The sequence below is a fragment of the Leiobunum rupestre genome, chromosome 1, assembly GCF_980474605.1.
Source record: "Leiobunum rupestre chromosome 1, qqLeiRupe1.1.hap1, whole genome shotgun sequence".
NCBI lineage: Eukaryota > Metazoa > Arthropoda > Arachnida > Opiliones > Sclerosomatidae > Leiobunum > Leiobunum rupestre.
Genome location: NC_143384.1, coordinates 65,504,130 through 65,527,527, shown reverse-complemented (window position 1 = coordinate 65,527,527; position 23,398 = coordinate 65,504,130). Strand labels below are relative to the sequence as shown.

General features: G+C 42.3%; 47 non-coding genes across 47 annotated transcripts; 25 read left to right on the top strand and 22 right to left on the bottom strand.

Moving 5' to 3' along the window:
- Positions 1-335: 335 nt before the first annotated feature.
- LOC149965875 (signal recognition particle RNA) lies at positions 336-634 on the top strand. Its single transcript, XR_016473755.1, has one exon.
- Positions 635-1,065: 431 nt separating this feature from the next.
- TRNAK-UUU (transfer RNA lysine (anticodon UUU)) lies at positions 1,066-1,138 on the bottom strand. The gene has a single exon. It is a non-coding gene; the product is annotated as a tRNA-Lys (tRNA).
- A 136-nt stretch (positions 1,139-1,274) lies between these two features.
- LOC149965873 (signal recognition particle RNA) lies at positions 1,275-1,573 on the top strand. Its single transcript, XR_016473753.1, has one exon.
- Positions 1,574-2,004: 431 nt separating this feature from the next.
- Positions 2,005-2,077, bottom strand: TRNAK-UUU (transfer RNA lysine (anticodon UUU)). The gene has a single exon. It is a non-coding gene; the product is annotated as a tRNA-Lys (tRNA).
- Positions 2,078-2,213: 136 nt separating this feature from the next.
- On the top strand, positions 2,214-2,512 carry LOC149965871 (signal recognition particle RNA). The gene has a single exon (XR_016473153.1).
- Positions 2,513-2,943: 431 nt separating this feature from the next.
- Positions 2,944-3,016, bottom strand: TRNAK-UUU (transfer RNA lysine (anticodon UUU)). The gene has a single exon. It is a non-coding gene; the product is annotated as a tRNA-Lys (tRNA).
- A 136-nt stretch (positions 3,017-3,152) lies between these two features.
- On the top strand, positions 3,153-3,451 carry LOC149965869 (signal recognition particle RNA). The gene has a single exon (XR_016473752.1).
- Positions 3,452-3,882: 431 nt separating this feature from the next.
- On the bottom strand, positions 3,883-3,955 carry TRNAK-UUU (transfer RNA lysine (anticodon UUU)). The gene has a single exon. It is a non-coding gene; the product is annotated as a tRNA-Lys (tRNA).
- Positions 3,956-4,091: 136 nt separating this feature from the next.
- Positions 4,092-4,390, top strand: LOC149965867 (signal recognition particle RNA). Its single transcript, XR_016474302.1, has one exon.
- A 431-nt stretch (positions 4,391-4,821) lies between these two features.
- Positions 4,822-4,894, bottom strand: TRNAK-UUU (transfer RNA lysine (anticodon UUU)). The gene has a single exon. It is a non-coding gene; the product is annotated as a tRNA-Lys (tRNA).
- Positions 4,895-5,030: 136 nt separating this feature from the next.
- On the top strand, positions 5,031-5,329 carry LOC149965865 (signal recognition particle RNA). The gene has a single exon (XR_016473751.1).
- A 431-nt stretch (positions 5,330-5,760) lies between these two features.
- On the bottom strand, positions 5,761-5,833 carry TRNAK-UUU (transfer RNA lysine (anticodon UUU)). The gene has a single exon. It is a non-coding gene; the product is annotated as a tRNA-Lys (tRNA).
- Positions 5,834-5,969: 136 nt separating this feature from the next.
- LOC149965863 (signal recognition particle RNA) lies at positions 5,970-6,268 on the top strand. Its single transcript, XR_016473750.1, has one exon.
- A 431-nt stretch (positions 6,269-6,699) lies between these two features.
- On the bottom strand, positions 6,700-6,772 carry TRNAK-UUU (transfer RNA lysine (anticodon UUU)). The gene has a single exon. It is a non-coding gene; the product is annotated as a tRNA-Lys (tRNA).
- A 136-nt stretch (positions 6,773-6,908) lies between these two features.
- Positions 6,909-7,207, top strand: LOC149965861 (signal recognition particle RNA). Its single transcript, XR_016473152.1, has one exon.
- Positions 7,208-7,638: 431 nt separating this feature from the next.
- On the bottom strand, positions 7,639-7,711 carry TRNAK-UUU (transfer RNA lysine (anticodon UUU)). The gene has a single exon. It is a non-coding gene; the product is annotated as a tRNA-Lys (tRNA).
- Positions 7,712-7,847: 136 nt separating this feature from the next.
- LOC149965859 (signal recognition particle RNA) lies at positions 7,848-8,146 on the top strand. The gene has a single exon (XR_016473749.1).
- Positions 8,147-8,577: 431 nt separating this feature from the next.
- On the bottom strand, positions 8,578-8,650 carry TRNAK-UUU (transfer RNA lysine (anticodon UUU)). The gene has a single exon. It is a non-coding gene; the product is annotated as a tRNA-Lys (tRNA).
- Positions 8,651-8,786: 136 nt separating this feature from the next.
- Positions 8,787-9,085, top strand: LOC149965857 (signal recognition particle RNA). Its single transcript, XR_016473748.1, has one exon.
- A 431-nt stretch (positions 9,086-9,516) lies between these two features.
- Positions 9,517-9,589, bottom strand: TRNAK-UUU (transfer RNA lysine (anticodon UUU)). The gene has a single exon. It is a non-coding gene; the product is annotated as a tRNA-Lys (tRNA).
- Positions 9,590-9,725: 136 nt separating this feature from the next.
- Positions 9,726-10,024, top strand: LOC149965855 (signal recognition particle RNA). Its single transcript, XR_016473118.1, has one exon.
- Positions 10,025-10,455: 431 nt separating this feature from the next.
- Positions 10,456-10,528, bottom strand: TRNAK-UUU (transfer RNA lysine (anticodon UUU)). Its single transcript has one exon. It is a non-coding gene; the product is annotated as a tRNA-Lys (tRNA).
- A 136-nt stretch (positions 10,529-10,664) lies between these two features.
- LOC149965853 (signal recognition particle RNA) lies at positions 10,665-10,963 on the top strand. Its single transcript, XR_016473747.1, has one exon.
- Positions 10,964-11,394: 431 nt separating this feature from the next.
- On the bottom strand, positions 11,395-11,467 carry TRNAK-UUU (transfer RNA lysine (anticodon UUU)). The gene has a single exon. It is a non-coding gene; the product is annotated as a tRNA-Lys (tRNA).
- A 136-nt stretch (positions 11,468-11,603) lies between these two features.
- LOC149965851 (signal recognition particle RNA) lies at positions 11,604-11,902 on the top strand. The gene has a single exon (XR_016473875.1).
- A 431-nt stretch (positions 11,903-12,333) lies between these two features.
- Positions 12,334-12,406, bottom strand: TRNAK-UUU (transfer RNA lysine (anticodon UUU)). Its single transcript has one exon. It is a non-coding gene; the product is annotated as a tRNA-Lys (tRNA).
- A 136-nt stretch (positions 12,407-12,542) lies between these two features.
- On the top strand, positions 12,543-12,841 carry LOC149965849 (signal recognition particle RNA). The gene has a single exon (XR_016473745.1).
- Positions 12,842-13,272: 431 nt separating this feature from the next.
- On the bottom strand, positions 13,273-13,345 carry TRNAK-UUU (transfer RNA lysine (anticodon UUU)). The gene has a single exon. It is a non-coding gene; the product is annotated as a tRNA-Lys (tRNA).
- Positions 13,346-13,481: 136 nt separating this feature from the next.
- LOC149965847 (signal recognition particle RNA) lies at positions 13,482-13,780 on the top strand. The gene has a single exon (XR_016473744.1).
- A 431-nt stretch (positions 13,781-14,211) lies between these two features.
- TRNAK-UUU (transfer RNA lysine (anticodon UUU)) lies at positions 14,212-14,284 on the bottom strand. The gene has a single exon. It is a non-coding gene; the product is annotated as a tRNA-Lys (tRNA).
- A 136-nt stretch (positions 14,285-14,420) lies between these two features.
- On the top strand, positions 14,421-14,719 carry LOC149965845 (signal recognition particle RNA). Its single transcript, XR_016474720.1, has one exon.
- Positions 14,720-15,150: 431 nt separating this feature from the next.
- On the bottom strand, positions 15,151-15,223 carry TRNAK-UUU (transfer RNA lysine (anticodon UUU)). The gene has a single exon. It is a non-coding gene; the product is annotated as a tRNA-Lys (tRNA).
- Positions 15,224-15,359: 136 nt separating this feature from the next.
- On the top strand, positions 15,360-15,658 carry LOC149965843 (signal recognition particle RNA). Its single transcript, XR_016472927.1, has one exon.
- A 431-nt stretch (positions 15,659-16,089) lies between these two features.
- On the bottom strand, positions 16,090-16,162 carry TRNAK-UUU (transfer RNA lysine (anticodon UUU)). Its single transcript has one exon. It is a non-coding gene; the product is annotated as a tRNA-Lys (tRNA).
- A 136-nt stretch (positions 16,163-16,298) lies between these two features.
- On the top strand, positions 16,299-16,597 carry LOC149965841 (signal recognition particle RNA). The gene has a single exon (XR_016473874.1).
- A 431-nt stretch (positions 16,598-17,028) lies between these two features.
- Positions 17,029-17,101, bottom strand: TRNAK-UUU (transfer RNA lysine (anticodon UUU)). Its single transcript has one exon. It is a non-coding gene; the product is annotated as a tRNA-Lys (tRNA).
- Positions 17,102-17,237: 136 nt separating this feature from the next.
- Positions 17,238-17,536, top strand: LOC149965839 (signal recognition particle RNA). The gene has a single exon (XR_016472924.1).
- A 431-nt stretch (positions 17,537-17,967) lies between these two features.
- Positions 17,968-18,040, bottom strand: TRNAK-UUU (transfer RNA lysine (anticodon UUU)). Its single transcript has one exon. It is a non-coding gene; the product is annotated as a tRNA-Lys (tRNA).
- Positions 18,041-18,176: 136 nt separating this feature from the next.
- On the top strand, positions 18,177-18,475 carry LOC149965837 (signal recognition particle RNA). The gene has a single exon (XR_016473873.1).
- A 431-nt stretch (positions 18,476-18,906) lies between these two features.
- TRNAK-UUU (transfer RNA lysine (anticodon UUU)) lies at positions 18,907-18,979 on the bottom strand. Its single transcript has one exon. It is a non-coding gene; the product is annotated as a tRNA-Lys (tRNA).
- Positions 18,980-19,115: 136 nt separating this feature from the next.
- On the top strand, positions 19,116-19,414 carry LOC149965835 (signal recognition particle RNA). Its single transcript, XR_016473871.1, has one exon.
- Positions 19,415-19,845: 431 nt separating this feature from the next.
- TRNAK-UUU (transfer RNA lysine (anticodon UUU)) lies at positions 19,846-19,918 on the bottom strand. Its single transcript has one exon. It is a non-coding gene; the product is annotated as a tRNA-Lys (tRNA).
- A 136-nt stretch (positions 19,919-20,054) lies between these two features.
- LOC149965833 (signal recognition particle RNA) lies at positions 20,055-20,353 on the top strand. The gene has a single exon (XR_016473743.1).
- Positions 20,354-20,993: 640 nt separating this feature from the next.
- Positions 20,994-21,292, top strand: LOC149965832 (signal recognition particle RNA). Its single transcript, XR_016473740.1, has one exon.
- A 640-nt stretch (positions 21,293-21,932) lies between these two features.
- Positions 21,933-22,231, top strand: LOC149965831 (signal recognition particle RNA). Its single transcript, XR_016473737.1, has one exon.
- Positions 22,232-22,662: 431 nt separating this feature from the next.
- TRNAK-UUU (transfer RNA lysine (anticodon UUU)) lies at positions 22,663-22,735 on the bottom strand. Its single transcript has one exon. It is a non-coding gene; the product is annotated as a tRNA-Lys (tRNA).
- A 136-nt stretch (positions 22,736-22,871) lies between these two features.
- LOC149965829 (signal recognition particle RNA) lies at positions 22,872-23,170 on the top strand. Its single transcript, XR_016473734.1, has one exon.
- The last annotated feature ends 228 nt before the right edge of the window (positions 23,171-23,398 follow it).

Below are 23,398 nucleotides of genomic sequence, written 5' to 3'. Positions count from 1 at the left end.
GGACCGTTAAATGATTTGTTTAAGGTTCTCCAGACTAAGCAAATTGAGCGTTTCTCAAAGCGGAAAAGACGTTACATTGCCGTTAGTTATAAAACTGACAACGAATAAAAAATCGCTACATTTACCCGCCCGAACTGGGGCTCGAACCCAGGACCGTTAGGTTAAAAGCCTAACGGTCTACCGACTGAGCTATCCGGGCTCTGCCGTATTCTATCTTCATGAAAAATGTGGTAATGGACGAGACATTTATTCTCTCCAGTTAATATAACATTTTAACCATATTTCGTTAGGGACGTTCTAACGATTGAAAGGTCGCAACTCGAGAAGCGTCGTTGACTGGGAGGAGTGGCGTCCTCTTGTAATCCAGCGTCTTGGAAGTCGGAATTCGAGGATGGTGTGAGGGTGGAGACTCTGATGATCATCACGCTGTGGAGATTTAACGTCCGCTCGAAGTTTACCGTCAATATGGTGCGCTCGGGGGAGCTCGAAGTGAACCAGGTTTCTTAACGAGGTACGTAGCGGCTTAGGGCAGAAATGCAGCAAGCAAAAGTACCCGCGGAAAACCGTCGTAGGGTTGCGTTTAAGAGCAGGGTTTGATTATCAGACCACCCAAGAAAGTCAAACTCGATTCTTTTGGCTTTTGTTTAAACTAACATGAAAAAGAGTTGCTATGAAAAAGAAAAAAACGGGAATATTTTTTGAAAACAAAACTTTTTTTTAAAAATTCCATTATCGCCGACGATAAATAATGTTGGTGACAGTGACCAATTGTCATCTCTATCAATGCCAGACGAACGTCGGTAAATAGTTTAATTTTTGGATTTCGAATTACATAACTTCCGTTTTTTTTCAAGGTCACGGATATATCCTTAATCAGATCGGCCGAACGTTTCTTAAGTTCAAATTAAAGGAACGGCTTTCAAGCTTCGGCTCTACCCCGGACCGTTAAATGATTTGTTTAAGGTTCTCCAGACTAAGCAAATTGAGCGTTTCTCAAAGCGGAAAAGACGTTACATTGCCGTTAGTTATAAAACTGACAACGAATAAAAAGTCGCTACATTTACCCGCCCGAACTGGGGCTCGAACCCAGGACCGTTAGGTTAAAAGCCTAACGCTCTACCGACTGAGCTATCCGGGCTCTGCCGCATTCTATCTTCATGAAAAATGTGGTAATGGACGAGACATTTATTCTCTCCAGTTAATATAACATTTTAACCATATTTCGTTAGGGACGTTCTAACGATTGAAAGGTCGCAACTCGAGAAGCGTCGTTGACTGGGAGGAGTGGCGTCCTCTTGTAATCCAGCGTCTTGGAAGTCGGAATTCGAGGATGGTGTGAGGGTGGAGACTCTGATGATCATCACGCTGTGGAGATTTAACGTCCGCTCGAAGTTTACCGTCAATATGGTGCGCTCGGGGGAGCTCGAAGTGAACCAGGTTTCTTAACGAGGTACGTAGCGGCTTAGGGCAGAAATGCAGCAAGCAAAAGTACCCGCGGAAAACCGTCGTAGGGTTGCGTTTAAGAGCAGGGTTTGATTATCAGACCACCCAAGAAAGTCAAACTCGATTCTTTTGGCTTTTGTTTAAACTAACATGAAAAAGAGTTGCTATGAAAAAGAAAAAAACGGGAATATTTTTTGAAAACAAAACTTTTTTTTAAAAATTCCATTATCGCCGACGATAAATAATGTTGGTGACAGTGACCAATTGTCATCTCTATCAATGCCAGACGAACGTCGGTAAATAGTTTAATTTTTGGATTTCGAATTACATAACTTCCGTTTTTTTTCAAGGTCACGAATATATCCTTAATCAGATCGGCCGAACGTTTCTTAAGTTCAAATTAAAGGAACGGCTTTCAAGCTGCGGCTCTACCCCGGACCGTTAAATGATTTGTTTAAGGTTCTCCAGACTAAGCAAATTGAGCGTTTCTCAAAGCGGAAAAGACGTTACATTGCCGTTAGTTATAAAACTGACAACGAATAAAAAGTCGCTACATTTACCCGCCCGAACTGGGGCTCGAACCCAGGACCGTTAGGTTAAAAGCCTAACGCTCTACCGACTGAGCTATCCGGGCTCTGCCGCATTCTATCTTCATGAAAAATGTGGTAATGGACGAGACATTTATTCTCTCCAGTTAATATAACATTTTAACCATATTTCGTTAGGGACGTTCTAACGATTGAAAGGTCGCAACTCGAGAAGCGTCGTTGACTGGGAGGAGTGGCGTCCTCTTGTAATCCAGCGTCTTGGAAGTCGGAATTCGAGGATGGTGTGAGGGTGGAGACTCTGATGATCATCACGCTGTGGAGATTTAACGTCCGCTCAAAGTTTACCGTCAATATGGTGCGCTCGGGGGAGCTCGAAGTGAACCAGGTTTCTTAACGAGTCACGTAGCGGCTTAGGGCAGAAATGCAGCAAGCAAAAGTACCCGCGGAAAACCGTCGTAGGGTTGCGTTTAAGAGCAGGGTTTGATTATCAGACCACCCAAGAAAGTCAAACTCGATTCTTTTGGCTTTTGTTTAAACTAACATGAAAAAGAGTTGCTATGAAAAAGAAAAAAACGGGAATATTTTTTGAAAACAAAACTTTTTTTTAAAAATTCCATTATCGCCGACGATAAATAATGTTGGTGACAGTGACCAATTGTCATCTCTATCAATGCCAGACGAACGTCGGTAAATAGTTTAATTTTTGGATTTCGAATTACATAACTTCCGTTTTTTTTCAAGGTCACGGATATATCCTTAATCAGATCGGCCGAACGTTTCTTAAGTTCAAATTAAAGGAACGGCTTTCAAGCTGCGGCTCTACCCCGGACCGTTAAATGATTTGTTTAAGGTTCTCCAGACTAAGCAAATTGAGCGTTTCTCAAAGCGGAAAAGACGTTACATTGCCGTTAGTTATAAAACTGACAACGAATAAAAAATCGCTACATTTACCCGCCCGAACTGGGGCTCGAACCCAGGACCGTTAGGTTAAAAGCCTAACGCTCTACCGACTGAGCTATCCGGGCTCTGCCGTATTCTATCTTCATGAAAAATGTGGTAATGGACGAGACATTTATTCTCTCCAGTTAATATAACATTTTAACCATATTTCGTTAGGGACGTTCTAACGATTGAAAGGTCGCAACTCGAGAAGCGTCGTTGACTGGGAGGAGTGGCGTCCTCTTGTAATCCAGCGTCTTGGAAGTCGGAATTCGAGGATGGTGTGAGGGTGGAGACTCTGATGATCATCACGCTGTGGAGATTTAACGTCCGCTCGAAGTTTACCGTCAATATGGTGCGCTCGGGGGAGCTCGAAGTGAACCAGGTTTCTTAACGAGGTACGTAGCGGCTTAGGGCAGAAATGCAGCAAGCAAAAGTACCCGCGGAAAACCGTCGTAGGGTTGCGTTTAAGAGCAGGGTTTGATTATCAGACCACCCAAGAAAGTCAAACTCGATTCTTTTGGCTTTTGTTTAAACTAACATGAAAAAGAGTTGCTATGAAAAAGAAAAAAACGGGAATATTTTTTGAAAACAAAACTTTTTTTTAAAAATTCCATTATCGCCGACGATAAATAATGTTGGTGACAGTGACCAATTGTCATCTCTATCAATGCCAGACGAACGTCGGTAAATAGTTTAATTTTTGGATTTCGAATTACATAACTTCCGTTTTTTTTCAAGGTCACGAATATATCCTTAATCAGATCGGCCGAACGTTTCTTAAGTTCAAATTAAAGGAAAGGCTTTCAAGCTGCGGCTCTACACCGGACCGTTAAATGATTTGTTTAAGGTTCTCCAGACTAAGCAAATTGAGCGTTTCTCAAAGCGGAAAAGACGTTACATTGCCGTTAGTTATAAAACTGACAACGAATAAAAAATCGCTACATTTACCCGCCCGAACTGGGGCTCGAACCCAGGACCGTTAGGTTAAAAGCCTAACGCTCTACCGACTGAGCTATCCGGGCTCTGCCATATTCTATCTTCATGAAAAATGTGGTAATGGACGAGACATTTATTCTCTCCAGTTAATATAACATTTTAACCATATTTCGTTAGGGACGTTCTAACGATTGAAAGGTCGCAACTCGAGAAGCGTCGTTGACTGGGAGGAGTGGCGTCCTCTTGTAATCCAGCGTCTTGGAAGTCGGAATTCGAGGATGGTGTGAGGGTGTAGACTCTGATGATCATCACGCTGTGGAGATTTAACGTCCGCTCGAAGTTTACCGTCAATATGGTGCGCTCGGGGGAGCTCGAAGTGAACCAGGTTTCTTAACGAGGTACGTAGCGGCTTAGGGCAGAAATGCAGCAAGCAAAAGTACCCGCGGAAAACCGTCGTAGGGTTGCGTTTAAGAGCAGGGTTTGATTATCAGACCACCCAAGAAAGTCAAACTCGATTCTTTTGGCTTTTGTTTAAACTAACATGAAAAAGAGTTGCTATGAAAAAGAAAAAAACGGGAATATTTTTTGAAAACAAAACTTTTTTTTAAAAATTCCATTATCGCCGACGATAAATAATGTTGGTGACAGTGACCAATTGTCATGTCTATCAATGCCAGACGAACGTCGGTAAATAGTTTAATTTTTGGATTTCGAATTACATAACTTCCGTTTTTTTTCAAGGTCACGGATATATCCTTAATCAGATCGGCCGAACCTTTCTTAAGTTCAAATTAAAGGAACGGCTTTCAAGCTGCGGCTCTACCCCGGACCGTTAAATGATTTGTTTAAGGTTCTCCAGACTAAGCAAATTGAGCGTTTCTCAAAGCGGAAAAGACGTTACATTGCCGTTAGTTATAAAACTGACAACGAATAAAAAATCGCTACATTTACCCGCCCGAACTGGGGCTCGAACCCAGGACCGTTAGGTTAAAAGCCTAACGCTCTACCGACTGAGCTATCCGGGCTCTGCCGAATTCTATCTTCATGAAAAATGTGGTAATGGACGAGACATTTATTCTCTCCAGTTAATATAACATTTTAACCATATTTCGTTAGGGACGTTCTAACGATTGAAAGGTCGCAACTCGAGAAGCGTCGTTGACTGGGAGGAGTGGCGTCCTCTTGTAATCCAGCGTCTTGGAAGTCGGAATTCGAGGATGGTGTGAGGGTGGAGACTCTGATGATCATCACGCTGTGGAGATTTAACGTCCGCTCGAAGTTTACCGTCAATATGGTGCGCTCGGGGGAGCTCGAAGTGAACCAGGTTTCTTAACGAGGTACGTAGCGGCTTAGGGCAGAAATGCAGCAAGCAAAAGTACCCGCGGAAAACCGTCGTAGGGTTGCGTTTAAGAGCAGGGTTTGATTATCAGACCACCCAAGAAAGTCAAACTCGATTCTTTTGGCTTTTGTTTAAACTAACATGAAAAAGAGTTGCTATGAAAAAGAAAAAAACGGGAATATTTTTTGAAAACAAAACTTTTTTTTAAAAATTCCATTATCGCCGACGATAAATAATGTTGGTGACAGTGACCAATTGTCATCTCTATCAATGCCAGACGAACGTCGGTAAATAGTTTAATTTTTGGATTTCGAATTACATAACTTCCGTTTTTTTTCAAGGTCACGGATATATCCTTAATCAGATCGGCCGAACGTTTCTTAAGTTCAAATTAAAGGAACGGCTTTCAAGCTTCGGCTCTACCCCGGACCGTTAAATGATTTGTTTAAGGTTCTCCAGACTAAGCAAATTGAGCGTTTCTCAAAGCGGAAAAGACGTTACATTGCCGTTAGTTATAAAACTGACAACGAATAAAAAATCGCTACATTTACCCGCCCGAACTGGGGCTCGAACCCAGGACCGTTAGGTTAAAAGCCTAACGCTCTACCGACTGAGCTATCCGGGCTCTGCCGTATTCTATCTTCATGAAAAATGTGGTAATGGACGAGACATTTATTCTCTCCAGTTAATATAACATTTTAACCATATTTCGTTAGGGACGTTCTAACGATTGAAAGGTCGCAACTCGAGAAGCGTCGTTGACTGGGAGGAGTGGCGTCCTCTTGTAATCCAGCGTCTTGGAAGTCGGAATTCGAGGATGGTGTGAGGGTGGAGACTCTGATGATCATCACGCTGTGGAGATTTAACGTCCGCTCGAAGTTTACCGTCAATATGGTGCGCTCGGGGGAGCTCGAAGTGAACCAGGTTTCTTAACGAGGTACGTAGCGGCTTAGGGCAGAAATGCAGCAAGCAAAAGTACCCGCGGAAAACCGTCGTAGGGTTGCGTTTAAGAGCAGGGTTTGATTATCAGACCACCCAAGAAAGTCAAACTCGATTCTTTTGGCTTTTGTTTAAACTAACATGAAAAAGAGTTGCTATGAAAAAGAAAAAAACGGGAATATTTTTTGAAAACAAAACTTTTTTTTAAAAATTCCATTATCGCCGACGATAAATAATGTTGGTGACAGTGACCAATTGTCATCTCTATCAATGCCAGACGAACGTCGGTAAATAGTTTAATTTTTGGATTTCGAATTACATAACTTCCGTTTTTTTTCAAGGTCACGAATATATCCTTAATCAGATCGGCCGAACGTTTCTTAAGTTCAAATTAAAGGAACGGCTTTCAAGCTGCGGCTCTACCCCGGACCGTTAAATGATTTGTTTAAGGTTCTCCAGACTAAGCAAATTGAGCGTTTCTCAAAGCGGAAAAGACGTTACATTGCCGTTAGTTATAAAACTGACAACGAATAAAAAGTCGCTACATTTACCCGCCCGAACTGGGGCTCGAACCCAGGACCGTTAGGTTAAAAGCCTAACGCTCTACCGACTGAGCTATCCGGGCTCTGCCGTATTCTATCTTCATGAAAAATGTGGTAATGGACGAGACATTTATTCTCTCCAGTTAATATAACATTTTAACCATATTTCGTTAGGGACGTTCTAACGATTGAAAGGTCGCAACTCGAGAAGCGTCGTTGACTGGGAGGAGTGGCGTCCTCTTGTAATCCAGCGTCTTGGAAGTCGGAATTCGAGGATGGTGTGAGGGTGGAGACTCTGATGATCATCACGCTGTGGAGATTTAACGTCCGCTCAAAGTTTACCGTCAATATGGTGCGCTCGGGGGAGCTCGAAGTGAACCAGGTTTCTTAACGAGTCACGTAGCGGCTTAGGGCAGAAATGCAGCAAGCAAAAGTACCCGCGGAAAACCGTCGTAGGGTTGCGTTTAAGAGCAGGGTTTGATTATCAGACCACCCAAGAAAGTCAAACTCGATTCTTTTGGCTTTTGTTTAAACTAACATGAAAAAGAGTTGCTATGAAAAAGAAAAAAACGGGAATATTTTTTGAAAACAAAACTTTTTTTTAAAAATTCCATTATCGCCGACGATAAATAATGTTGGTGACAGTGACCAATTGTCATCTCTATCAATGCCAGACGAACGTCGGTAAATAGTTTAATTTTTGGATTTCGAATTACATAACTTCCGTTTTTTTTCAAGGTCACGGATATATCCTTAATCAGATCGGCCGAACGTTTCTTAAGTTCAAATTAAAGGAACGGCTTTCAAGCTGCGGCTCTACCCCGGACCGTTAAATGATTTGTTTAAGGTTCTCCAGACTAAGCAAATTGAGCGTTTCTCAAAGCGGAAAAGACGTTACATTGCCGTTAGTTATAAAACTGACAACGAATAAAAAATCGCTACATTTACCCGCCCGAACTGGGGCTCGAACCCAGGACCGTTAGGTTAAAAGCCTAACGCTCTACCGACTGAGCTATCCGGGCTCTGCCGTATTCTATCTTCATGAAAAATGTGGTAATGGACGAGACATTTATTCTCTCCAGTTAATATAACATTTTAACCATATTTCGTTAGGGACGTTCTAACGATTGAAAGGTCGCAACTCGAGAAGCGTCGTTGACTGGGAGGAGTGGCGTCCTCTTGTAATCCAGCGTCTTGGAAGTCGGAATTCGAGGATGGTGTGAGGGTGGAGACTCTGATGATCATCACGCTGTGGAGATTTAACGTCCGCTCGAAGTTTACCGTCAATATGGTGCGCTCGGGGGAGCTCGAAGTGAACCAGGTTTCTTAACGAGGTACGTAGCGGCTTAGGGCAGAAATGCAGCAAGCAAAAGTACCCGCGGAAAACCGTCGTAGGGTTGCGTTTAAGAGCAGGGTTTGATTATCAGACCACCCAAGAAAGTCAAACTCGATTCTTTTGGCTTTTGTTTAAACTAACATGAAAAAGAGTTGCTATGAAAAAGAAAAAAACGGGAATATTTTTTGAAAACAAAACTTTTTTTTAAAAATTCCATTATCGCCGACGATAAATAATGTTGGTGACAGTGACCAATTGTCATCTCTATCAATGCCAGACGAACGTCGGTAAATAGTTTAATTTTTGGATTTCGAATTACATAACTTCCGTTTTTTTTCAAGGTCACGAATATATCCTTAATCAGATCGGCCGAACGTTTCTTAAGTTCAAATTAAAGGAACGGCTTTCAAGCTGCGGCTCTACCCCGGACCGTTAAATGATTTGTTTAAGGTTCTCCAGACTAAGCAAATTGAGCGTTTCTCAAAGCGGAAAAGACGTTACATTGCCGTTAGTTATAAAACTGACAACGAATAAAAAGTCGCTACATTTACCCGCCCGAACTGGGGCTCGAACCCAGGACCGTTAGGTTAAAAGCCTAACGCTCTACCGACTGAGCTATCCGGGCTCTGCCGTATTCTATCTTCATGAAAAATGTGGTAATGGACGAGACATTTATTCTCTCCAGTTAATATAACATTTTAACCATATTTCGTTAGGGACGTTCTAACGATTGAAAGGTCGCAACTCGAGAAGCGTCGTTGACTGGGAGGAGTGGCGTCCTCTTGTAATCCAGCGTCTTGGAAGTCGGAATTCGAGGATGGTGTGAGGGTGGAGACTCTGATGATCATCACGCTGTGGAGATTTAACGTCCGCTCGAAGTTTACCGTCAATATGGTGCGCTCGGGGGAGCTCGAAGTGAACCAGGTTTCTTAACGAGGTACGTAGCGGCTTAGGGCAGAAATGCAGCAAGCAAAAGTACCCGCGGAAAACCGTCGTAGGGTTGCGTTTAAGAGCAGGGTTTGATTATCAGACCACCCAAGAAAGTCAAACTCGATTCTTTTGGCTTTTGTTTAAACTAACATGAAAAAGAGTTGCTATGAAAAAGAAAAAAACGGGAATATTTTTTGAAAACAAAACTTTTTTTTAAAAATTAAATTATCGCCGACGATAAATTATGTTGGTGACAGTGACCAATTGTCATCTCTATCAATGCCAGACGAACGTCGGTAAATAGTTTAATTTTTGGATTTCGAATTACATAACTTCCGTTTTTTTTCAAGGTCACGAATATATCCTTAATCAGATCGGCCGAACGTTTCTTAAGTTCAAATTAAAGGAACGGCTTTCAAGCTGCGGCTCTACCCCGGACCGTTAAATGATTTGTTTAAGGTTCTCCAGACTAAGCAAATTGAGCGTTTCTCAAAGCGGAAAAGACGTTACATTGCCGTTAGTTATAAAACTGACAACGAATAAAAAGTCGCTACATTTACCCGCCCGAACTGGGGCTCGAACCCAGGACCGTTAGGTTAAAAGCCTAACGCTCTACCGACTGAGCTATCCGGGCTCTGCCGTATTCTATCTTCATGAAAAATGTGGTAATGGACGAGACATTTATTCTCTCCAGTTAATATAACATTTTAACCATATTTCGTTAGGGACGTTCTAACGATTGAAAGGTCGCAACTCGAGAAGCGTCGTTGACTGGGAGGAGTGGCGTCCTCTTGTAATCCAGCGTCTTGGAAGTCGGAATTCGAGGATGGTGTGAGGGTGTAGACTCTGATGATCATCACGCTGTGGAGATTTAACGTCCGCTCGAAGTTTACCGTCAATATGGTGCGCTCGGGGGAGCTCGAAGTGAACCAGGTTTCTTAACGAGGTACGTAGCGGCTTAGGGCAGAAATGCAGCAAGCAAAAGTACCCGCGGAAAACCATCGTAGGGTTGCGTTTAAGAGCAGGGTTTGATTATCAGACCACCCAAGAAAGTCAAACTCGAATCTTTTGGCTTTTGTTTAAACTAACATGAAAAAGAGTTGCTATGAAAAAGAAAAAAACGGGAATATTTTTTGAAAACAAAACTTTTTTTTAAAAATTAAATTATCGCCGACGATAAATAATGTTGGTGACAGTGACCAATTGTCATCTCTATCAATGCCAGACGAACGTCGGTAAATAGTTTAATTTTTGGATTTCGAATTACAGAACTTCCGTTTTTTTTCAAGGTCACGAATATATCCTTAATCAGATCGGCCGAACGTTTCTTAAGTTCAAATTAAAGGAACGGCTTTCAAGCTGCGGCTCTACCCCGGACCGTTAAATGATTTGTTTAAGGTTCTCCAGACTAAGCAAATTGAGCGTTTCTCAAAGCGGAAAAGACGTTACATTGCCGTTAGTTATAAAACTGACAACGAATAAAAAGTCGCTACATTTACCCGCCCGAACTGGGGCTCGAACCCAGGACCGTTAGGTTAAAAGCCTAACGCTCTACCGACTGAGCTATCCGGGCTCTGCCGTATTCTATCTTCATGAAAAATGTGGTAATGGACGAGACATTTATTCTCTCCAGTTAATATAACATTTTAACCATATTTCGTTAGGGACGTTCTAACGATTGAAAGGTCGCAACTCGAGAAGCGTCGTTGACTGGGAGGAGTGGCGTCCTCTTGTAATCCAGCGTCTTGGAAGTCGGAATTCGAGGATGGTGTGAGGGTGGAGACTCTGATGATCATCACGCTGTGGAGATTTAACGTCCGCTCGAAGTTTACCGTCAATATGGTGCGCTCGGGGGAGCTCGAAGTGAACCAGGTTTCTTAACGAGGTACGTAGCGGCTTAGGGCAGAAATGCAGCAAGCAAAAGTACCCGCGGAAAACCGTCGTAGGGTTGCGTTTAAGAGCAGGGTTTGATTATCAGACCACCCAAGAAAGTCAAACTCGATTCTTTTGGCTTTTGTTTAAACTAACATGAAAAAGAGTTGCTATGAAAAAGAAAAAAACGGGAATATTTTTTGAAAACAAAACTTTTTTTTAAAAATAAAATTATCGCCGACGATAAATTATGTTGGTGACAGTGACCAATTGTCATCTCTATCAATGCCAGACGAACGTCGGTAAATAGTTTAATTTTTGGATTTCGAATTACATAACTTCCGTTTTTTTTCCAGGTCACGAATATATCCTTAATCAGATCGGCCGAACGTTTCTTAAGTTCAAATTAAAGGAACGGCTTTCAAGCTGCGGCTCTACCCCGGACCGTTAAATGATTTGTTTAAGGTTCTCCAGACTAAGCAAATTGAGCGTTTCTCAAAGCGGAAAAGACGTTACATTGCCGTTAGTTATAAAACTGACAACGAATAAAAAGTCGCTACATTTACCCGCCCGAACTGGGGCTCGAACCCAGGACCGTTAGGTTAAAAGCCTAACGCTCTACCGACTGAGCTATCCGGGCTCTGCCGTATTCTATCTTCATGAAAAATGTGGTAATGGACGAGACATTTATTCTCTCCAGTTAATATAACATTTTAACCATATTTCGTTAGGGACGTTCTAACGATTGAAAGGTCGCAACTCGAGAAGCGTCGTTGACTGGGAGGAGTGGCGTCCTCTTGTAATCCAGCGTCTTGGAAGTCGGAATTCGAGGATGGTGTGAGGGTGGAGACTCTGATGATTATCACGCTGTGGAGATTTAACGTCCGCTCGAAGTTTACCGTCAATATGGTGCGCTCGGGGGAGCTCGAAGTGAACCAGGTTTCTTAACGAGGTACGTAGCGGCTTAGGGCAGAAATGCAGCAAGCAAAAGTACCCGCGGAAAACCGTCGTAGGGTTGCGTTTAAGAGCAGGGTTTGATTATCAGACCACCCAAGAAAGTCAAACTCGATTCTTTTGGCTTTTGTTTAAACTAACATGAAAAAGAGTTGCTATGAAAAAGAAAAAAACGGGAATATTTTTTGAAAACAAAACTTTTTTTTAAAAATTCCATTATCGCCGACGATAAATAATGTTGGTGACAGTGACCAATTGTCATCTCTATCAATGCCAGACGAACGTCGGTAAATAGTTTAATTTTTGGATTTCGAATTACATAACTTCCGTTTTTTTTCAAGGTCACGAATATATCCTTAATCAGATCGGCCGAACGTTTCTTAAGTTCAAATTAAAGGAACGGCTTTCAAGCTGCGGCTCTACCCCGGACCGTTAAATGATTTGTTTAAGGTTCTCCAGACTAAGCAAATTGAGCGTTTCTCAAAGCGGAAAAGACGTTACATTGCCGTTAGTTATAAAACTGACAACGAATAAAAAGTCGCTACATTTACCCGCCCGAACTGGGGCTCGAACCCAGGACCGTTAGGTTAAAAGCCTAACGCTCTACCGACTGAGCTATCCGGGCTCTGCCGTATTCTATCTTCATGAAAAATGTGGTAATGGACGAGACATTTATTCTCTCCAGTTAATATAACATTTTAACCATATTTCGTTAGGGACGTTCTAACGATTGAAAGGTCGCAACTCGAGAAGCGTCGTTGACTGGGAGGAGTGGCGTCCTCTTGTAATCCAGCGTCTTGGAAGTCGGAATTCGAGGATGGTGTGAGGGTGGAGACTCTGATGATCATCACGCTGTGGAGATTTAACGTCCGCTCGAAGTTTACCGTCAATATGGTGCGCTCGGGGGAGCTCGAAGTGAACCAGGTTTCTTAACGAGGTACGTAGCGGCTTAGGGCAGAAATGCAGCAAGCAAAAGTACCCGCGGAAAACCGTCGTAGGGTTGCGTTTAAGAGCAGGGTTTGATTATCAGACCACCCAAGAAAGTCAAACTCGATTCTTTTGGCTTTTGTTTAAACTAACATGAAAAAGAGTTGCTATGAAAAAGAAAAAAACGGGAATATTTTTTGAAAACAAAACTTTTTTTTAAAAATTCCATTATCGCCGACGATAAATAATGTTGGTGACAGTGACCAATTGTCATCTCTATCAATGCCAGACGAACGTCGGTAAATAGTTTAATTTTTGGATTTCGAATTACATAACTTCCGTTTTTTTTCAAGGTCACGAATATATCCTTAATCAGATCGGCCGAACGTTTCTTAAGTTCAAATTAAAGGAAAGGCTTTCAAGCTGCGGCTCTACACCGGACCGTTAAATGATTTGTTTAAGGTTCTCCAGACTAAGCAAATTGAGCGTTTCTCAAAGCGGAAAAGACGTTACATTGCCGTTAGTTATAAAACTGACAACGAATAAAAAATCGCTACATTTACCCGCCCGAACTGGGGCTCGAACCCAGGACCGTTAGGTTAAAAGCCTAACGCTCTACCGACTGAGCTATCCGGGCTCTGCCGTATTCTATCTTCATGAAAAATGTGGTAATGGACGAGACATTTATTCTCTCCAGTTAATATAACATTTTAACCATATTTCGTTAGGGACGTTCTAACGATTGAAAGGTCGCAACTCGAGAAGCGTCGTTGACTGGGAGGAGTGGCGTCCTCTTGTAATCCAGCGTCTTGGAAGTCGGAATTCGAGGATGGTGTGAGGGTGGAGACTCTGATGATCATCACGCTGTGGAGATTTAACGTCCGCTCGAAGTTTACCGTCAATATGGTGCGCTCGGGGGAGCTCGAAGTGAACCAGGTTTCTTAACGAGGTACGTAGCGGCTTAGGGCAGAAATGCAGCAAGCAAAAGTACCCGCGGAAAACCGTCGTAGGGTTGCGTTTAAGAGCAGGGTTTGATTATCAGACCACCCAAGAAAGTCAAACTCGATTCTTTTGGCTTTTGTTTAAACTAACATGAAAAAGAGTTGCTATGAAAAAGAAAAAAACGGGAATATTTTTTGAAAACAAAACTTTTTTTTAAAAATTAAATTATCGCCGACGATAAATTATGTTGGTGACAGTGACCAATTGTCATCTCTATCAATGCCAGACGAACGTCGGTAAATAGTTTAATTTTTGGATTTCGAATTACATAACTTCCGTTTTTTTTCAAGGTCACGAATATATCCTTAATCAGATCGGCCGAACGTTTCTTAAGTTCAAATTAAAGGAACGGCTTTCAAGCTGCGGCTCTACCCCGGACCGTTAAATGATTTGTTTAAGGTTCTCCAGACTAAGCAAATTGAGCGTTTCTCAAAGCGGAAAAGACGTTACATTGCCGTTAGTTATAAAACTGACAACGAATAAAAAGTCGCTACATTTACCCGCCCGAACTGGGGCTCGAACCCAGGACCGTTAGGTTAAAAGCCTAACGCTCTACCGACTGAGCTATCCGGGCTCTGCCGTATTCTATCTTCATGAAAAATGTGGTAATGGACGAGACATTTATTCTCTCCAGTTAATATAACATTTTAACCATATTTCGTTAGGGACGTTCTAACGATTGAAAGGTCGCAACTCGAGAAGCGTCGTTGACTGGGAGGAGTGGCGTCCTCTTGTAATCCAGCGTCTTGGAAGTCGGAATTCGAGGATGGTGTGAGGGTGGAGACTCTGATGATCATCACGCTGTGGAGATTTAACGTCCGCTCGCAGTTTACCGTCAATATGGTGCGCTCGGGGGAGCTCGAAGTGAACCAGGTTTCTTAACGAGGTACGTAGCGGCTTAGGGCAGAAATGCAGCAAGCAAAAGTACCCGCGGAAAACCGTCGTAGGGTTGCGTTTAAGAGCAGGGTTTGATTATCAGACCACCCAAGAAAGTCAAACTCGATTCTTTTGGCTTTTGTTTAAACTAACATGAAAAAGAGTTGCTATGAAAAAGAAAAAAACGGGAATATTTTTTGAAAACAAAACTTTTTTTTAAAAATTCCATTATCGCCGACGATAAATAATGTTGGTGACAGTGACCAATTGTCATCTCTATCAATGCCAGACGAACGTCGGTAAATAGTTTAATTTTTGGATTTCGAATTACATAACTTCCGTTTTTTTTCAAGGTCACGAATATATCCTTAATCAGATCGGCCGAACGTTTCTTAAGTTCAAATTAAAGGAAAGGCTTTCAAGCTGCGGCTCTACACCGGACCGTTAAATGATTTGTTTAAGGTTCTCCAGACTAAGCAAATTGAGCGTTTCTCAAAGCGGAAAAGACGTTACATTGCCGTTAGTTATAAAACTGACAACGAATAAAAAATCGCTACATTTACCCGCCCGAACTGGGGCTCGAACCCAGGACCGTTAGGTTAAAAGCCTAACGCTCTACCGACTGAGCTATCCGGGCTCTGCCGTATTCTATCTTCATGAAAAATGTGGTAATGGACGAGACATTTATTCTCTCCAGTTAATATAACATTTTAACCATATTTCGTTAGGGACGTTCTAACGATTGAAAGGTCGCAACTCGAGAAGCGTCGTTGACTGGGAGGAGTGGCGTCCTCTTGTAATCCAGCGTCTTGGAAGTCGGAATTCGAGGATGGTGTGAGGGTGTAGACTCTGATGATCATCACGCTGTGGAGATTTAACGTCCGCTTGAAGTTTACCGTCAATATGGTGCGCTCGGGGGAGCTCGAAGTGAACCAGGTTTCTTAACGAGGTACGTAGCGGCTTAGGGCAGAAATGCAGCAAGCAAAAGTACCCGCGGAAAACCGTCGTAGGGTTGCGTTTAAGAGCAGGGTTTGATTATCAGACCACCCAAGAAAGTCAAACTCGATTCTTTTGGCTTTTGTTTAAACTAACATGAAAAAGAGTTGCTATGAAAAAGAAAAAAACGGGAATATTTTTTGAAAACAAAACTTTTTTTTAAAAATTCCATTATCGCCGACGATAAATAATGTTGGTGACAGTGACCAATTGTCATCTCTATCAATGCCAGACGAACGTCGGTAAATAGTTTAATTTTTGGATTTCGAATTACATAACTTCCGTTTTTTTTCAAGGTCACGGATATATCCTTAATCAGATCGGCCGAACGTTTCTTAAGTTCAAATTAAAGGAAAGGCTTTCAAGCTGCGGCTCTACACCGGACCGTTAAATGATTTGTTTAAGGTTCTCCAGACTAAGCAAATTGAGCGTTTCTCAAAGCGGAAAAGACGTTACATTGCCGTTAGTTATAAAACTGACAACGAATAAAAAATCGCTACATTTACCCGCCCGAACTGGGGCTCGAACCCAGGACCGTTAGGTTAAAAGCCTAACGCTCTACCGACTGAGCTATCCGGGCTCTGCCGTATTCTATCTTCATGAAAAATGTGGTAATGGACGAGACATTTATTCTCTCCAGTTAATATAACATTTTAACCATATTTCGTTAGGGACGTTCTAACGATTGAAAGGTCGCAACTCGAGAAGCGTCGTTGACTGGGAGGAGTGGCGTCCTCTTGTAATCCAGCGTCTTGGAAGTCGGAATTCGAGGATGGTGTGAGGGTGGAGACTCTGATGATTATCACGCTGTGGAGATTTAACGTCCGCTCGAAGTTTACCGTCAATATGGTGCGCTCGGGGGAGCTCGAAGTGAACCAGGTTTCTTAACGAGGTACGTAGCGGCTTAGGGCAGAAATGCAGCAAGCAAAAGTACCCGCGGAAAACCGTCGTAGGGTTGCGTTTAAGAGCAGGGTTTGATTATCAGACCACCCAAGAAAGTCAAACTCGATTCTTTTGGCTTTTGTTTAAACTAACATGAAAAAGAGTTGCTATGAAAAAGAAAAAAACGGGAATATTTTTTGAAAACAAAACTTTTTTTTAAAAATTCCATTATCGCCGACGATAAATAATGTTGGTGACAGTGACCAATTGTCATCTCTATCAATGCCAGACGAACGTCGGTAAATAGTTTAATTTTTGGATTTCGAATTACATAACTTCCGTTTTTTTTCAAGGTCACGGATATATCCTTAATCAGATCGGCCGAACGTTTCTTAAGTTCAAATTAAAGGAACGGCTTTCAAGCTTCGGCTCTACCCCGGACCGTTAAATGATTTGTTTAAGGTTCTCCAGACTAAGCAAATTGAGCGTTTCTCAAAGCGGAAAAGACGTTACATTGCCGTTAGTTATAAAACTGACAACGAATAAAAAGTCGCTACATTTACCCGCCCGAACTGGGGCTCGAACCCAGGACCGTTAGGTTAAAAGCCTAACGCTCTACCGACTGAGCTATCCGGGCTCTGCCGCATTCTATCTTCATGAAAAATGTGGTAATGGACGAGACATTTATTCTCTCCAGTTAATATAACATTTTAACCATATTTCGTTAGGGACGTTCTAACGATTGAAAGGTCGCAACTCGAGAAGCGTCGTTGACTGGGAGGAGTGGCGTCCTCTTGTAATCCAGCGTCTTGGAAGTCGGAATTCGAGGATGGTGTGAGGGTGTAGACTCTGATGATCATCACGCTGTGGAGATTTAACGTCCGCTTGAAGTTTACCGTCAATATGGTGCGCTCGGGGGAGCTCGAAGTGAACCAGGTTTCTTAACGAGGTACGTAGCGGCTTAGGGCAGAAATGCAGCAAGCAAAAGTACCCGCGGAAAACCGTCGTAGGGTTGCGTTTAAGAGCAGGGTTTGATTATCAGACCACCCAAGAAAGTCAAACTCGATTCTTTTGGCTTTTGTTTAAACTAACATGAAAAAGAGTTGCTATGAAAAAGAAAAAAACGGGAATATTTTTTGAAAACAAAACTTTTTTTTAAAAATTCCATTATCGCCGACGATAAATAATGTTGGTGACAGTGACCAATTGTCATCTCTATCAATGCCAGACGAACGTCGGTAAATAGTTTAATTTTTGGATTTCGAATTACATAACTTCCGTTTTTTTTCAAGGTCACGGATATATCCTTAATCAGATCGGCCGAACGTTTCTTAAGTTCAAATTAAAGGAAAGGCTTTCAAGCTGCGGCTCTACACCGGACCGTTAAATGATTTGTTTAAGGTTCTCCAGACTAAGCAAATTGAGCGTTTCTCAAAGCGGAAAAGACGTTACATTGCCGTTAGTTATAAAACTGACAACGAATAAAAAATCGCTACATTTACCCGCCCGAACTGGGGCTCGAACCCAGGACCGTTAGGTTAAAAGCCTAACGCTCTACCGACTGAGCTATCCGGGCTCTGCCGTATTCTATCTTCATGAAAAATGTGGTAATGGACGAGACATTTATTCTCTCCAGTTAATATAACATTTTAACCATATTTCGTTAGGGACGTTCTAACGATTGAAAGGTCGCAACTCGAGAAGCGTCGTTGACTGGGAGGAGTGGCGTCCTCTTGTAATCCAGCGTCTTGGAAGTCGGAATTCGAGGATGGTGTGAGGGTGGAGACTCTGATGATTATCACGCTGTGGAGATTTAACGTCCGCTCGAAGTTTACCGTCAATATGGTGCGCTCGGGGGAGCTCGAAGTGAACCAGGTTTCTTAACGAGGTACGTAGCGGCTTAGGGCAGAAATGCAGCAAGCAAAAGTACCCGCGGAAAACCGTCGTAGGGTTGCGTTTAAGAGCAGGGTTTGATTATCAGACCACCCAAGAAAGTCAAACTCGATTCTTTTGGCTTTTGTTTAAACTAACATGAAAAAGAGTTGCTATGAAAAAGAAAAAAACGGGAATATTTTTTGAAAACAAAACTTTTTTTTAAAAATTCCATTATCGCCGACGATAAATAATGTTGGTGACAGTGACCAATTGTCATCTCTATCAATGCCAGACGAACGTCGGTAAATAGTTTAATTTTTGGATTTCGAATTACATAACTTCCGTTTTTTTTCAAGGTCACGAATATATCCTTAATCAGATCGGCCGAACGTTTCTTAAGTTCAAATTAAAGGAACGGCTTTCAAGCTGCGGCTCTACCCCGGACCGTTAAATGATTTGTTTAAGGTTCTCCAGACTAAGCAAATTGAGCGTTTCTCAAAGCGGAAAAGACGTTACATTGCCGTTAGTTATAAAACTGACAACGAACAAAAAATCGCTACATTTACCCGCCCGAACTGGGGCTCGAACCCAGGACCGTTAGGTTAAAAGCCTAACGCTCTACCGACTGAGCTATCCGGGCTCTGCCGTATTCTATCTTCATGAAAAATGTGGTAATGGACGAGACATTTATTCTCTCCAGTTAATATAACATTTTAACCATATTTCGTTAGGGACGTTCTAACGATTGAAAGGTCGCAACTCGAGAAGCGTCGTTGACTGGGAGGAGTGGCGTCCTCTTGTAATCCAGCGTCTTGGAAGTCGGAATTCGAGGATGGTGTGAGGGTGGAGACTCTGATGATTATCACGCTGTGGAGATTTAACGTCCGCTCGAAGTTTACCGTCAATATGGTGCGCTCGGGGGAGCTCGAAGTGAACCAGGTTTCTTAACGAGGTACGTAGCGGCTTAGGGCAGAAATGCAGCAAGCAAAAGTACCCGCGGAAAACCGTCGTAGGGTTGCGTTTAAGAGCAGGGTTTGATTATCAGACCACCCAAGAAAGTCAAACTCGATTCTTTTGGCTTTTGTTTAAACTAACATGAAAAAGAGTTGCTATGAAAAAGAAAAAAACGGGAATATTTTTTGAAAACAAAACTTTTTTTTAAAAATTCCATTATCGCCGACGATAAATAATGTTGGTGACAGTGACCAATTGTCATCTCTATCAATGCCAGACGAACGTCGGTAAATAGTTTAATTTTTGGATTTCGAATTACATAACTTCCGTTTTTTTTCAAGGTCACGAATATATCCTTAATCAGATCGGCCGAACGTTTCTTAAGTTCAAATTAAAGGAACGGCTTTCAAGCTGCGGCTCTACCCCGGACCGTTAAATGATTTGTTTAAGGTTCTCCAGACTAAGCAAATTGAGCGTTTCTCAAAGCGGAAAAGACGTTACATTGCCGTTAGTTATAAAACTGACAACGAATAAAAAATCGCTACATTTACCCGCCCGAACTGGGGCTCGAACCCAGGACCGTTAGGTTAAAAGCCTAACGCTCTACCGACTGAGCTATCCGGGCTCTGCCGTATTCTATCTTCATGAAAAATGTGGTAATGGACGAGACATTTATTCTCTCCAGTTAATATAACATTTTAACCATATTTCGTTAGGGACGTTCTAACGATTGAAAGGTCGCAACTCGAGAAGCGTCGTTGACTGGGAGGAGTGGCGTCCTCTTGTAATCCAGCGTCTTGGAAGTCGGAATTCGAGGATGGTGTGAGGGTGGAGACTCTGATGATCATCACGCTGTGGAGATTTAACGTCCGCTCGAAGTTTACCGTCAATATGGTGCGCTCGGGGGAGCTCGAAGTGAACCAGGTTTCTTAACGAGGTACGTAGCGGCTTAGGGCAGAAATGCAGCAAGCAAAAGTACCCGCGGAAAACCGTCGTAGGGTTGCGTTTAAGAGCAGGGTTTGATTATCAGACCACCCAAGAAAGTCAAACTCGATTCTTTTGGCTTTTGTTTAAACTAACATGAAAAAGAGTTGCTATGAAAAAGAAAAAAACGGGAATATTTTTTGAAAACAAAACTTTTTTTTAAAAATTCCATTATCGCCGACGATAAATAATGTTGGTGACAGTGACCAATTGTCATCTCTATCAATGCCAGACGAACGTCGGTAAATAGTTTAATTTTTGGATTTCGAATTACATAACTTCCGTTTTTTTTCAAGGTCACGAATATATCCTTAATCAGATCGGCCGTACGTTTCTTAAGTTCAAATTAAAGGAAAGGCTTTCAAGCTGCGGCTCTACACCGGACCGTTAAATGATTTGTTTAAGGTTCTCCAGACTAAGCAAATTGAGCGTTTCTCAAAGCGGAAAAGACGTTACATTGCCGTTAGTTATAAAACTGACAACGAATAAAAAATCGCTACATTTACCCGCCCGAACTGAGGCTCGAACCCAGGACCGTTAGGTTAAAAGCCTAACGCTCTACCGACTAAGCTATCCGGGCTCTGCCGTATTCTATCTTCATGAAAAATGTGGTAATGGACGAGACATTTATTCTCTCCAGTTAATATAACATTTTAACCATATTTCGTTAGGGACGTTCTAACGATTGAAAGGTCGCAACTCGAGAAGCGTCGTTGACTGGGAGGAGTGGCGTCCTCTTGTAATCCAGCGTCTTGGAAGTCGGAATTCGAGGATGGTGTGAGGGTGGAGACTCTGATGATCATCACGCTGTGGAGATTTAACGTCCGCTCGAAGTTTACCGTCAATATGGTGCGCTCGGGGGAGCTCGAAGTGAACCAGGTTTCTTAACGAGGTACGTAGCGGCTTAGGGCAGAAATGCAGCAAGCAAAAGTACCCGCGGAAAACCGTCGTAGGGTTGCGTTTAAGAGCAGGGTTTGATTATCAGACCACCCAAGAAAGTCAAACTCGATTCTTTTGGCTTTTGTTTAAACTAACATGAAAAAGAGTTGCTATGAAAAAGAAAAAAACGGGAATATTTTTTGAAAACAAAACTTTTTTTTAAAAATTCCATTATCGCCGACGATATATAATGTTGGTGACAGTGACCAATTGTCATCTCTATCAATGCCAGACGAACGTCGGTAAATAGTTTAATTTTTGGATTTCGAATTACATAACTTCCGTTTTTTTTCAAGGTCACGAATATATCCTTAATCAGATCGGCCGTACGTTTCTTAAGTTCAAATTAAAGGAAAGGCTTTCAAGCTGCGGCTCTACACCGGACCGTTAAATGATTTGTTTAAGGTTCTCCAGACTAAGCAAATTGAGCGTTTCTCAAAGCGGAAAAGACGTTACATTGCCGTTAGTTATAAAACTGACAACGAATAAAAAATCGCTACATTTACCCGCCCGAACTGAGGCTCGAACCCAGGACCGTTAGGTTAAAAGCCTAACGCTCTACCGACTAAGCTATCCGGGCTCTGCCGTATTCTATCTTCATGAAAAATGTGGTAATGGACGAGACATTTATTCTCTCCAGTTAATATAACATTTTAACCATATTTCGTTAGGGACGTTCTAACGATTGAAAGGTCGCAACTCGAGAAGCGTCGTTGACTGGGAGGAGTGGCGTCCTCTTGTAATCCAGCGTCTTGGAAGTCGGAATTCGAGGATGGTGTGAGGGTGGAGACTCTGATGATCATCACGCTGTGGAGATTTAACGTCCGCTCGAAGTTTACCGTCAATATGGTGCGCTCGGGGGAGCTCGAAGTGAACCAGGTTTCTTAACGAGGTACGTAGCGGCTTAGGGCAGAAATGCAGCAAGCAAAAGTACCCGCGGAAAACCGTCGTAGGGTTGCGTTTAAGAGCAGGGTTTGATTATCAGACCACCCAAGAAAGTCAAACTCGATTCTTTTGGCTTTTGTTTAAACTAACATGAAAAAGAGTTGCTATGAAAAAGAAAAAAACGGGAATATTTTTTGAAAACAAAACTTTTTTTAAAAAATTCCATTATCGCCGACGATAAATAATGTTGGTGACAGTGACCAATTGTCATCTCTATCAATGCCAGACGAACGTCGGTAAATAGTTTAATTTTTGGATTTCGAATTACATAACTTCCGTTTTTTTTCAAGGTCACGAATATATCCTTAATCAGATCGGCCGAACGTTTCTTAAGTTCAAATTAAAGGAACGGCTTTCAAGCTGCGGCTCTACCCCGGACCGTTAAATGATTTGTTTAAGGTTCTCCAGACTAAGCAAATTGAGCGTTTCTCAAAGCGGAAAAGACGTTACATTGCCGTTAGTTATAAAACTGACAACGAATAAGAAATCGCTACATTTACCCGCCCGAACTGGGGCTCGAACCCAGGACCGTTAGGTTAAAAGCCTAACGCTCTACCGACTGAGCTATCCGGGCTCTGCCGTATTCTATCTTCATGAAAAATGTGGTAATGGACGAGACATTTATTCTCTCCAGTTAATATAACATTTTAACCATATTTCGTTAGGGACGTTCTAACGATTGAAAGGTCGCAACTCGAGAAGCGTCGTTGACTGGGAGGAGTGGCGTCCTCTTGTAATCCAGCGTCTTGGAAGTCGGAATTCGAGGATGGTGTGAGGGTGGAGACTCTGATGATCATCACGCTGTGGAGATTTAACGTCCGCTCGAAGTTTACCGTCAATATGGTGCGCTCGGGGGAGCTCGAAGTGAACCAGGTTTCTTAACGAGGTACGTAGCGGCTTAGGGCAGAAATGCAGCAAGCAAAAGTACCCGCGGAAAACCGTCGTAGGGTTGCGTTTAAGAGCAGGGTTTGATTATCAGACCACCCAAGAAAGTCAAACTCGATTCTTTTGGCTTTTGTTTAAACTAACATGAAAAAGAGTTGCTATGAAAAAGAAAAAAACGGGAATATTTTTTGAAAACAAAACTTTTTTTAAAAAATTCCATTATCGCCGACGATAAATAATGTTGGTGACAGTGACCAATTGTCATCTCTATCAATGCCAGACGAACGTCGGTAAATAGTTTAATTTTTGGATTTCGAATTACATAACTTCCGTTTTTTTTCAAGGTCACGAA